At 37.3% G+C, this 11,873-nt stretch overlaps 1 protein-coding gene across 1 annotated transcript in view; it reads left to right on the top strand.

Moving 5' to 3' along the window:
* The first annotated feature begins 6 nt into the window (after positions 1-6).
* Positions 7-11,873, top strand: part of EPM2A (EPM2A, laforin glucan phosphatase) — a 114,926-nt gene continuing 103,059 nt past the window's right edge. The window contains exon 1 of the mRNA XM_021708770.1: positions 7-69. The gene's annotated coding sequence lies outside the window, so the exon portion shown is untranslated. The remainder of the gene's footprint in view (positions 70-11,873) is intronic.

Below are 11,873 nucleotides of genomic sequence, written 5' to 3'. Positions count from 1 at the left end.
CGGGCCGCGTGGACACGTTCTGGTACAAGTTCCTGAAGCGGGAGCCGGGAGGCGAGCTCTCCTGGGAAGGTACTGGCAGCCCGCGCCTGCTCCGGCCCGCAAGCCTGGCCTGGGCCTGCGCCCCGGCCCCGCCCCGGTGTGGCCCCGCGGCCCCGCGGCCCCGCGGCGCTTCCCCGGGCGCTCTGCCCGCGTCCCTCCGCGTGCCCTGGGCGCCCCGGGCTGACCCTCCCCTGACGGACAAGCTGCGCCGCCAGCCGCGCCTCCCTCCGCTCCCCACCGGCTCCCTGGGTGGACGCAGGGCTCCTGGGCCGCCGTCCCGTCCCTTGCGTCCTGGGAGCCTCCGGCCTCGACCGCACGCTTCCAGTCGCGTGTCTTTCCCACCGGCCCGTGTCCTTGTGCCTGGTCTCCCTCGCCCCCGGCCCCTCCGCCTCCGAGGCCCCCCTGCGCCCGGGCCTCGGCTGCTTGGCCGCCACGCCGCTGAGGGTGCCCGGCGCAACTCCGCCTTAATTGCTTTCTGCGCCCTCGTTTTCTTGCCCTAGTTCGCCAAAAAGTGATCCGGCCGTTGAAACTAGCCTCTTCGCTAATCCTAGACTGCCACGTGCTACTTAACGATATAGAATTATTTTTTTTGAGAGTGAATTAACGGAAAGACGTTAAGTGATTCCCTTTTTGGATTTTTTTCATCCCAGATACAGTACATGGCAATTGAGACATGACCTGATTTTTTAAAAAAGTATTGAACAACATACGTTGGTTGTGACAATAATAATAAAAAAATCCACGAAGTAAAAACTGACACTGTCTCTTCCACACAATACCTTAAGCACACTGCCCGCACACACTATATATGTGAAGCCTATGTATATATGCGTATGTATTTTTATAAAAGTTGTATAATTTATAATCCTGAATCCTGCTTTTTATCACTTAACAAAACGTGGATACTTTTCTTTGTACAGATAGATGTGTTTCTTTTTTTAAATGGCAACAACATATTCTGAGTCTACCAATGTGCACTTTGTTGTTTTTAATTTTCAGTTTTTCTCTGTTATACAAACTAATAGCTTAATTGGATCTTTGAGCATTTGAGAGTGTTTGTGCAGGGTGGATTCAGAGAAGTGAAATTATTAGGTTAAAATGTAGCCATATGTTACATTTCAATAATGACTGCAAAATTATTCTCTCAAAAGGTGATAGCAGTGTCAGCTCCAGTCAACATTGTGTGAATTTAGACAGGTCTTTCTTTAATTGAAATATGCAAGGTGGGAAGTTGGAGTGGGTGTGACTCAATAGTTGTTTCAAGTCAATGAAATGAATGTCTTTTTGGAAGTTTACATGAAATAATGGGCCATTGATGATGTAAACAATTGGTAAAGAAGATGAGTGTACTGGAATATGTTCACATATTATCCTTGTTTCTCATTTTGTACCCCATTGAATTTTATAGTCTAGTAGCAGTAATTGTTTTTTTCTTTTACCATGCCAGAGTTAAAAGATACCCTCTTCAGTCAATCCTTACTTTACAAAGTATTACTATTATTAATAATATTGCAGAATTATTTTTTTACAATATAATATCTGATCATTGTAATGAAAATATAAATGATGCAAAACAGTCTTCTGTTTCCCCAGTTCCTCTCTTTGCCTATTTTTAGCTGATATTCCTCCCAAAGCTCTACATAATTTGCTTGTGTTGCCATTTTTTAATGTATCACCTTAAACTTTTCCATTTTTCGTTTTTCTATTAGCTACTATATGTTGTATATAATTTCTTAAAATTAAAATTAGGCAATGATGCCTGCTGGATACACATAAAATTAAACATCGTACCTATTATGAAATATGAAGAATTTAGCTTAAGTTCATGATCTCTCTTCCCTGCTGATTTTTTAATATTATTATTTTAAGTTGTATATATAAAACTGTTGATTTTATTATATAGAAAGTTTATCATTATAATCCTATTATATAGGAAGTTACTCATATGAGAGAATGAGAAAAATGGTTTACTTACACATCCCTCTCCTTCTCCTCACTTTACTTCATTATTTCTACATTACAAAGTTTTACATAATTTATATATTGTTTTCTAATTGAATCTATGCCCTCTGGTTTTAGGATAATAGATTGATTCTAAGCGTTGTAAGTTAACAAAGAGTGTTAGGAGAAGCGACTTAGCCAAGTGTTTGAGAGCAAGGATTCTGGGGCCAGGTGACCAGGGTTCACCAACCAGTGTGGGACTTGAGGCTAGTCACCTAACCTCACAGTGAGGCTGTTGAAAGGATTAAACTGCCAGTAAATGAACTTCACTTACTAGAATAGGACATATATTAAGAACTTAGACAAGAACATATGCTAAGTGTTATTAAAGGCTTGTTATTATTTTATTGTTATTATTAAGAAATCAAGCAGTGCAATTAAACTCTAGAAAAAAAGAAAAGAAAATTTTGTGACATGAAAGTTATGCCACTCGAAGGAAAAATTTCCTTTCTTATACTATAAATGATGCTTACATTTACTTAAAATGATACTAGAATTTGTTTTGCTTCATATTTGGGCTGCAGTATTCTTTCACAACTTACTTTAAAAATTGTTGTTAGTTTTTTAACAAAAGAATCACACTGATCCTCAAAATTTCCTGGCTTAACTGCACTATTAGATGAATGCAAATTGCTTATTTTTTGAAAACTTTTTTTTTCCTTAAAGAATCGGAATTCCTGCTCAAGTTGTCACTTATATGTACCTTTCTGAGCACAGCTACAAACCTGAATATATGTCTGTTAGCTGAATATTGTACATTCTGCTTATGTATTGAACATCTCTTAATTTTTCTCTCAAATTTTCCCACTTTTGTGTTTATATAGATTTCATTGCCTTTGTTTCCCAGACCACTATTTGGTTTTTAATACTAGCTTCATTATTATTTTATCCTTACACTGAATTTTTTTTTTTTTTTGGCAATCATATTTTTAATCTCCAAGATTATTGTTATTCTCAGATTTCTACTTATTTTTTTCAGAGTTGCTGGTTTTTTATATATGTATATAATTGTTACTTGAACTTTTCTGAAGACAGTAGGTATAATTGTTTAAAAGTTGTTTTTGTCTTACATTAACTCCTCCCCCCCATAGTCATTTTTTTATGATGACTTTTTCAGGCTACTGATTTTCTTCAAATATCTGGTATCCTTGAATACCCATTTTTATGAATAGAAGATATGCTGATCAGTATAGGCAGCTGTGCTGGTTTTCTGTTGAAGTTGCTTTGGATGTTTATCCAAAATCCCCTCTAAATGAGAGAACATTTGAGGTATACTGTGTACTTTAGCAGATTTTGTGGAAGAGAAAGTTTCCCTCCTCAGGGTGTGTGACTGAGGGGCGAGCAGGTTCAAGATCTTTATCGTTAGCAAAGGAAAAATACTTTTATTATGGGGTGGAATGTTTAAGTATATTTTATTATTGAATGGAATTGCCTTTTTCTTTTTCTTTCTTTCTTTTTTTTTTTTGAGTTGGAGTCTCACTCTGTCGCCCAGACTGGAGTGTAGTGGCCGCTCCCGGCCACCGCAGCCTTGACCTGCTGGGCTCCGGTGATCCTTCCACCTCAGCCTTCCGAGTAGCCGGAATTACAGGCACGCGCTACCATGCCCGGCTAATTTTTGATTTATTGTAGAGATGAGGTCTCGCCAAATTGCCTGGGCGGATCTCGAACCTGCGGGCTCAGGCAATCCACTCACCTCAGCCTCCCAAAGCACGGGATTACAGGCTGAGCCACAGAGCCCGGCTGCCTTTTTCTTTTACCTCCAGGTTTATTGGGTGGGTCCATGGACATTTCAGGATCTGATCTGCCTAATCCCAGACCCTCACTAGGGCCTTTCCGGGAAAACCACCAATGTCTAGAGCACACTTCTTTCACAATGGTGATAGAATGGAGTAGAAGGAGGCAGGTGGAAGACCTTTGTTTCAGCTCTTCTTCAGGTTGGCATGCATTTATTTGTTAGGTTTCTTCTTTCACGTTGCTTTTGTAGAAGTCTTCTCTACCTTCTTATTCTTTATCATAGCACCTGTATCTTTTCCTTTTACTCTTATTATAGATTAAAATTGCGTTAGTTACATTGACTTGGACTCTTTAGCAGCTGGTAATAGAAAGTGAGTGTGAATCAGCCTAAAAAGAGAAAAAAAGAAATGAATTCATATAACTAAACTGAAAGAAGCATGCGGTATAGCATCTCTCTCCTCACTTGCTTTCTAGCTCTCATCCTCTTTCCCTCAGCTTTTCATTTCTCAGCTCCTGGCTTCCAAACAAAACTTTTCCAAAGGGAGCTCGGGCTTATAATCATAAAGTCAGAGAAGAAAAAGATACTGGACATCAGATGTGGTGTCACACTGCATTCTCTTAGCTTTCCCTGAAGGAAGCAAGATGGCTGCTGCAACTTTAGTCATCACGTATGCATTCAGTGGAATAAGGGAAGGGAAGAAGGGTAGAAGGGTCAGCCATGGGTATCCTGTTTTGTCTAGAAAGAAAAACCTTAACAGAATATACCTCCCACCATCGCCATTCCACTTCTTTTTGTGTTTAAAATTGGCCAGAACTATTGTGCTTAACTTAGCTCTATTGCAGAAGAGTCTGGGAAAGTACTTCATTTAGCCCAACACATTGTTGCTTGGAAGGAAATTAGGGTTCTGAATACCAAGAAGAATGAGAAGAGTGGATTTTAGGGAAGCAATTAACAATGTCTGCTACCTTTTATTATTATTATATTTTTGAGGTGGAATCTCAATCTGTCATCCAGGCTGGAGTGCAATCCTTCCACCTCAGCCTTCCAAGTATCCAGAACTATAGGCACGTGCCACCACACCTGGCTAATTTTTGATTTATTGTAGAGACGAGGTCTCACCAAGTTGTCTGGGCTGGACTCGAGCCCATGGGTTCAGGCAATTCACTCACCTCGGCATCACAACATGCTGGAATTACAGGCTAAGCCACCAAACCTGGCCTGTCTGCTACATTTTAAAACAAAAGATATCATGCACAATATTTATTTGAGTACCTCTTTTTAAAGTTTATGGCTTCCCACTGGATTGTGACCTCAGTGAGCATAGGGACTATGTGCATCTTGTTCATTCTTTTATAATCTGCAATTGTAGTTGGTGCATACTAGCTGCTTAATAAATATTGGTTGAATGAATACAGTTTAGAGCAGAAAGAGTTGGAGGTTTTTATTAAGTGCATAGGGTGCTAATTCTTTGGCGTATTCAACTCAATTACCCTCTGTCCTTACAACAACATTGCAAGGTTTATATTCATTTCTTTATCATACAAATAAGAAGATTGAGACTTTCTGCTGGGTAAATCTGCTGTTAATTCTGTCCAGTAATATTTTCTTTCCAGATGCTTTATTTTTTTTATCTCTAGAAGTTCCATTCAATATTCTTTTCATCTTTTGCCTTTTGTTCTCATTTCTGTTTCTGTCCGTCTAGCAATATGCTGGCTGTGGATTTATCATAGATCGTGCTTACTGTTTTGAGGTATGTTTCTTCTGTGCCTAGTTGTTTAAGGGTTTTTATCAAGAAGTGATGCTGGATTTTCTCAAAAGCTTTTTCTGCATCTAATGATATGATAATGTGGTTCTTGTTTTTACATCTGTTGATGTATTTAATTACATTTATGACCTTGCAGTTGTTGAACCAGCCCTGCATTTTGGGGATGAATCATACTTGGTCATGGTGGATGACTTTTGAAATGTGTTATTGGATCTGATTTGCAAGAATCTTGTTGAGACAAGCCATCTTTTAAAGTGATCATAGCATTTTTCATTCCCTCTAGCAAAGAATGAGTGTTCCTGTTCCATATTCTCCTTAGCACTGGTATTGTTAGTTGTTGTTTTTTAAACCATTCTAGTAGGTAAATAGTCTCTTATTGTTGTTTTAAGTTTAGTTCCTTAATGACAAGTGATGTTGAACATCTCTTTTCATGTACTTATTTGCCATCTGTATATATTCTTCGATTGGGTGTCTGTTCAGATCTTTTTCTCATTTTTAAAATTGGGTTGTTTGTCTTCTTATGCTGAATTTCAAGAGTTCTTTATATATGTTGAATAAATTATTTGAAATTCAGGTGATTTGCAAATATTTTTTTCCTAGTCTGTGACTTGCCTTTTCATTATCTTAGCAGTGTCCTGAACTAAGCAAAACTTTTAATTTTAATAAATTTCAACTTACAATTTTTTTCATGGATTGTGCTATTGTTATTAAATAAAAAAACTTACCCCCAAATCCAAGGTCATCTAGATTTTCCATGTTATCTTCTAGAATTTTTATAGTTCATGTTTTATATATGGGTTTATGAACCATTTTATGTTCATTTTTATGTATGATTTTTAAGGTTTATGGCAAGGTTCTTTTTTAAAAAATGAAGTTCAATTGTTTCAGCACCATTTGTTGAAAATACAATCCTTTGTCTTTTGAATTACCTTATAAAAAAGTTGAATATATTTGCATGGCTATGTTTCCATGCTCTCTATTTGGTTCTATATGTCTGTTATTTGACCAATACCACACTGTATTGATTACTGTAGCTTTATACTAATTCTCATATAGTGTAGTGTGAGTCTTTCAACTTTGTTTCTTATTCAATACTGTGTTGGTTCTTCTTGGCCTTTTGCTTTTCCAAATACATTTTAGAATCAGTTTGTTGACATCTACAAAATAGCCTGCCATGACTTTTTGTTGAATCTAGACATCAAGTTGAAAAGAACTGACATTTTAATAATATTGGATCTTTCAATCTATGAATATAGAGTATTTCTTAAATTTTGTTGGATTCATACTTAGGAAATTTTGGGGTGCTATTTTCAATGGTATATTTGATTTTTTTAATTTAAATTTTTAATTATTAGGAAAAGAGTAAGTTAAGTTATCCCTCTTTGCTAGCGATATGATCCTTGAAAATCCAAGAGAATCTGTCAAAAACCTGCTTGCACTGATAAAGGACACTGGTAAAGTCTCAGGGTACAAAATAAATGTGTAAAAGTCAGTTGCATTCTTATACACCAACAACAAGCAGGCAGAGAACCAATGAAAAGCACAATCCCATTCACAGAAGCCACACAAAAAATGAAATACCTTGGCATCTTCTTAACCAAAGAAGTGAAAGACCTTTACAATGAAACAAAATGCTGCTCAAGGAAATCCAAGAAGACACAACAAATGGAAAAATATTCCATGCTCATGGATAGGAAGAATCAACATTGTTAAGATGCCCATCCTACTGAAGACAATCTACAAATCCTTTACAATACTCATTAAATTACCAACATCATTCTTCTCAGACCTGGAAATGATAATATAGAGATTCATATGGAAACTTAAGTGAACACGAATAGCCAAAGCAATCCTTAGCAAAAGAAACAAAGCAGGAGGTATCATTCTTCCAGACTTCAAACTTTACCATAAGGCTACAATAATCAAAGCAGGCTGATATTGGTACAAGAATGGGCATACACACCAATGGAACAGAATAGAGATTCTGGAAGCAAAACCTCAATTACTCAACCAACTCATCTTTAATAAAGCCTCCAACAACAACCACTGGGGAGAGGAGAACCTGTTTAGTAAATGGTGCTGGGAAAACTGGCTGAGCACATGTAGAAGATTGAAACAGGATCCCTACCTATCACTATATACAAAAATCAACTTGAAATGGGTCAAAGACCTAAATGTAAAACCTCAAACTATAGAACCTTAGAAAATGCAGGAGAAACCCTTTTGGAAATTGGAACTGCCAATCAATTCCTGATCAAAATCCCAAGTGCCCATGCCATAAGAGAGAAAATAGGCAAGAGGGACCTTATCAACCTGAAAAGCTACTGCAATGCAAAAGAAACCATCAAGAGAGCAGGGAGTCAGCCTACAGAATGCGAAAAAGAACTGTATATCAGACAAAGGCCTAACATCCAGGATCTACAAGAAACTCAAACATGCTGAAAGGAAAAAAACAAACAGTCCCATTCAAAAGTGGGCAAAATATATGAATAGACACTTCTCAAAAGAAGATATATGGGCAGCCAACAGACACTTGAAAAAGTGCTCAGCTTCACTAATCATCAGAGAAATGCAAATCAAAACCACATTGAGATACCACCTAACCCCAGTAAGAGTGGCTGGTCATCATTAATAAAACAAACAATAGATGCAAGGATATGGAGCAAAAGGGATGTTTCTACACTGCTGGTAGAATGCAAACTAGTGCAACCTCTTTGGAAAAATAGTATGGCGATTTCTAAAGGAACTAGAAATTGATCTTCCATATGACCCAGCAACCCCCTGCTGGGAATAAACCTGGAGGAACTCAAATCATTCTACAAAAAAGATAAATGCACACGCATAGTTATTGCAGCACTATTCACGATAGCAAAAACATGGAACAATTTGTGTTGCCCATCCAAACTGGAGTGGATTAAAAAAATGTGTGCATATACACAATGGAATATTATGCAGCCATAAAGAAGGACAAACATACGGACTTTGCAGCTGCTTGGATGGATTTAGAGTCTTTCATACTCAGTGATCTATCGCAGAAACAAAGAAAAGAGTACCATATGTTCTCACTCATAAGCGAACCTTGAACAATTATCATAATAGTATAAGAAAGGAAAGTAGTGGGAAACTGCCAGGGGAAGTGGGGGGCACACCTCATCAACAAGATACCTGCATAATGAACATGTGTATACCTAACCCTGAATTGTACCCCACATCTTTCAAATAAAAAAAGAAAAATAAGAAAAAGAAAATTTTAATTGTTTGTTACTGGTATGTAGAAAAGGAGTTAGCTTTTGTATCGATTGATTTTTATTTACGTGCTGGATATTGTATTTACATCATTTCAAAGAGTTTGAAAATTTTTGTCTGGCAGTTATTCATGAAGTAGCTTGTTTTTTTTGAGGTTTATCTTGAAGGTTTACAAGGACATGACTATAGTAGCTTTTACTGAAGGACTAGTTTAGATCCAGTCCTAAGCAAAGATCCTTTTTAGTTCTCTACTGAATGCCCCTTGCATTCAGCAAGATGTCCTCACTCTGTCTGGTAGAAATTCAAATATTCCTCAGTTTGTTTTGACTTCTGAAAATTGTCTGACTTACAATTTTCAGAAAATTTTCTTGTCATTTGTTCTTTGCATGACTCTGTACAATTTTACCTTGTGTATCCACATCTTAGCAAGCAGCCAAGAGTCTAGAAGACTTTTAAGTAAATTTCTCAACCTCTTTCTGTGTTTGACTTTCTACCTCTAGTATTTAGCCCTCACTTTTTTTTCTCCCCAAATTTGGGGAAGAGCCCCAATTTGAGACTTTTGGGTTGTATTTGAAATCTCTATCAGTGTGTCATGATTTAGGAATTTCCTGCAGGCATAAATTTATGGTATTCAAATCATTTACCTTGTTTATTTTTCCTCAGGGATTAGAGTCCTACACTACCTTTTGCTTACTATCAAAAAACAGTAAAATAAAATTTTTTTATTTTAAAATTGTGGGGTACAATTCAGGGTTAGGTATACAAATATTCATTGTGCAGGTACCCTTGTTGATGAGGTGTGCCCCCCCTTCCCCAGGCAGATTTCGACTACTGTCAATCCCACTCCCCCCCGCCCCACAGTTTCCTGCTAATGTCAATTCTTTTCTTATAGTATTACGGTGGTTCAAGGTCCACTTATGAGTGAGAACATGTGATACTCAGTTCTTTGTTTCTGTGAAAAATCACTCAGTATTATAGACTCTAAGTCCATCCAAGTTGCTGCAAAGTTCATGATTTTGTTCTTCTTTATGGCTACATAATATTCCATTGTGTATATATACCACTTTTAAAAAATCCAGTCCTCTTTTGATGGGCAGTACAGTTGGTTCCATGTTCTTGCTATTGTGAACAATGCTGCATGAAACATACATGTGCAGGTATTTTTTTAATAGAGTGATTTTGAGTTCTTCTGGGTATATTCCCAGAAGGGGAGATTGCAGGGTCATATGGAAGGTTGATTTTTAGAACTTTTAGGAATCACCACACTGTTTTCCACAGAGGTTGTACTAGTTTACACTCTCACCAACTGTGTAGAAGTGTTTCCTTTCACCACATCTTATCCAACATCTGTTATTTTTTGAGTTATTGATGATGGCCATTCTGACTGGAGTTAGGTGGTATCTCAGTGTAGTTTTAATTTGCATCTCCTTGATGACTAATGAGACTGCACATTTTTTCATGTGTCTATTGGCTGCTCGTATGTCTTCTTTTGAGAACTGTTTATTTATATCTTTTACCCACTTTGTAATGGGGCTGTTTGTTTTTTTTCTTTTTAGCACATTTTAGTTCCTTGTAGATCCTTGATGTTAGGCCTTTGTCAGACATGGAGTGGGCAACTATTTTTTCCCAGTCTGTATGTTGTCTCCCTACTCTCTTGATGGTTTCGTTGGCTTTGCAGAAGCTTGTCATTTTGATGAGGTTCCGCTTGTCTATCTTATCTCTTATGGCATGGGCACTTGGGGTTTTGATCAGGAATTGGTTGTCAGTTCCAACTTCCATTAGAGTGTCTCCTGCATTTTCTAAGGTTCTCATAGTTTGAGGTTTTACATTTAGGTCTCTAACTGGCTTGGGTATCAATGTAATGTCAACTTCATAAAATGATTTGGGGAGAGTTCCATCTTTCTTAATTACCTGGAATACTTTCAATAGAATTGGTATCAGTTCCTCCTTGTATGTTTTGTAGAATTCTGCTGGAAAGCCATCTGGTCCAGGGCTTTTTTTTTGTAGGTAGTTTTCTTATGACATATTCAATTTTATGGATTGTTATTGGTCTATTTGGGGTCTCAATTTCTTTTTGTTTCAACCTGGGGAGGGTGTGTGATATCAGAAAGTCCTTCATTTCCTTTAGATTTTCAAGTTTGTTTCCATACAAGTGTACATAGTAGTCTTTGATAATCTTTTGTATTTCTTCAGGGTCAGATGTTACTTCATCTTTTGTGTTTCCGATTGTGTTTATTTGGGCTTTTTCTTGGTCAGTCTAGCTAAGGGACCATCAATTTTGTTTATCCTTTCAAAGAACCAGCTTTTTGTTTCATTGATTTTTTATATTATCTTTTTGTCTTCTATGTCCCGAATTTGGGCTTTTATTTTGCTGATATGGATTCTTCTGCTGAAGTTAGGGTTTTGTTGGTCTTGCTTTTCCATCTTCCTTAGGTGACTTGTTAGGCTGTTAACTTGTGGTCTTTCCATTTTCTTCATGTGCATTTGTAAAGATATGAATTTCCCTCTTACTACTGCTTTCATGGTATCCCAGAGATTTGAGTACAATGTTTCTTCATTTTCATTTGTTTCCAGGTATCTTTTAATCCCTGTTTTGATTTCATGTTTTGATTTCCATCATGCTGTTTAGTGTCCATGTATTTGTGGTTTTGGGGGGACCTTGGTATTGATATTTATTTTTATTCCACCTGGTCTGAGAAGGTGCATAGCAAAATTTCAATCTTATGAAATTTGTTTATGCTTGATGTGGACAATCTTTGAGTACATTCCATATGGTGGTGAGTAGAATGTATATTCTGTGATTGTTAGGTGAAGTATTCTGTAGGTATCAATTAAGTCCATTTGGTCAAGAGTCACATTGAGGTTCTGGATCTCCTTGCTAATTTTTTGTCTTGATGATCTGTCTAGGGTTGTGAGTAGGGTATTAAAGTCCCCAGCTATGATAGTGTTAGAATCAATATCTTTTTAAAGTTTGCCTAGAAGCTGCTTTATGAAAGTTGGTTCTCCTATGTTGGGTGGATATATGTTTAGGATGGATGTTTCTTGTTGATGGACTAAACGTTTTATCATTATATAGTGACCTTCTGT

The sequence above is a fragment of the Carlito syrichta genome, unplaced genomic scaffold (genome assembly GCF_000164805.1).
Source record: "Carlito syrichta isolate Samal-C Ts95f unplaced genomic scaffold, Tarsius_syrichta-2.0.1 Scaffold147172, whole genome shotgun sequence".
In the NCBI taxonomy this organism is placed as follows: Eukaryota; Metazoa; Chordata; class Mammalia; order Primates; family Tarsiidae; genus Carlito; species Carlito syrichta.
The sequence above is the reverse complement of the archived record's forward strand: the minus strand, read 5'-3'. Positions and strand labels throughout refer to the sequence as shown.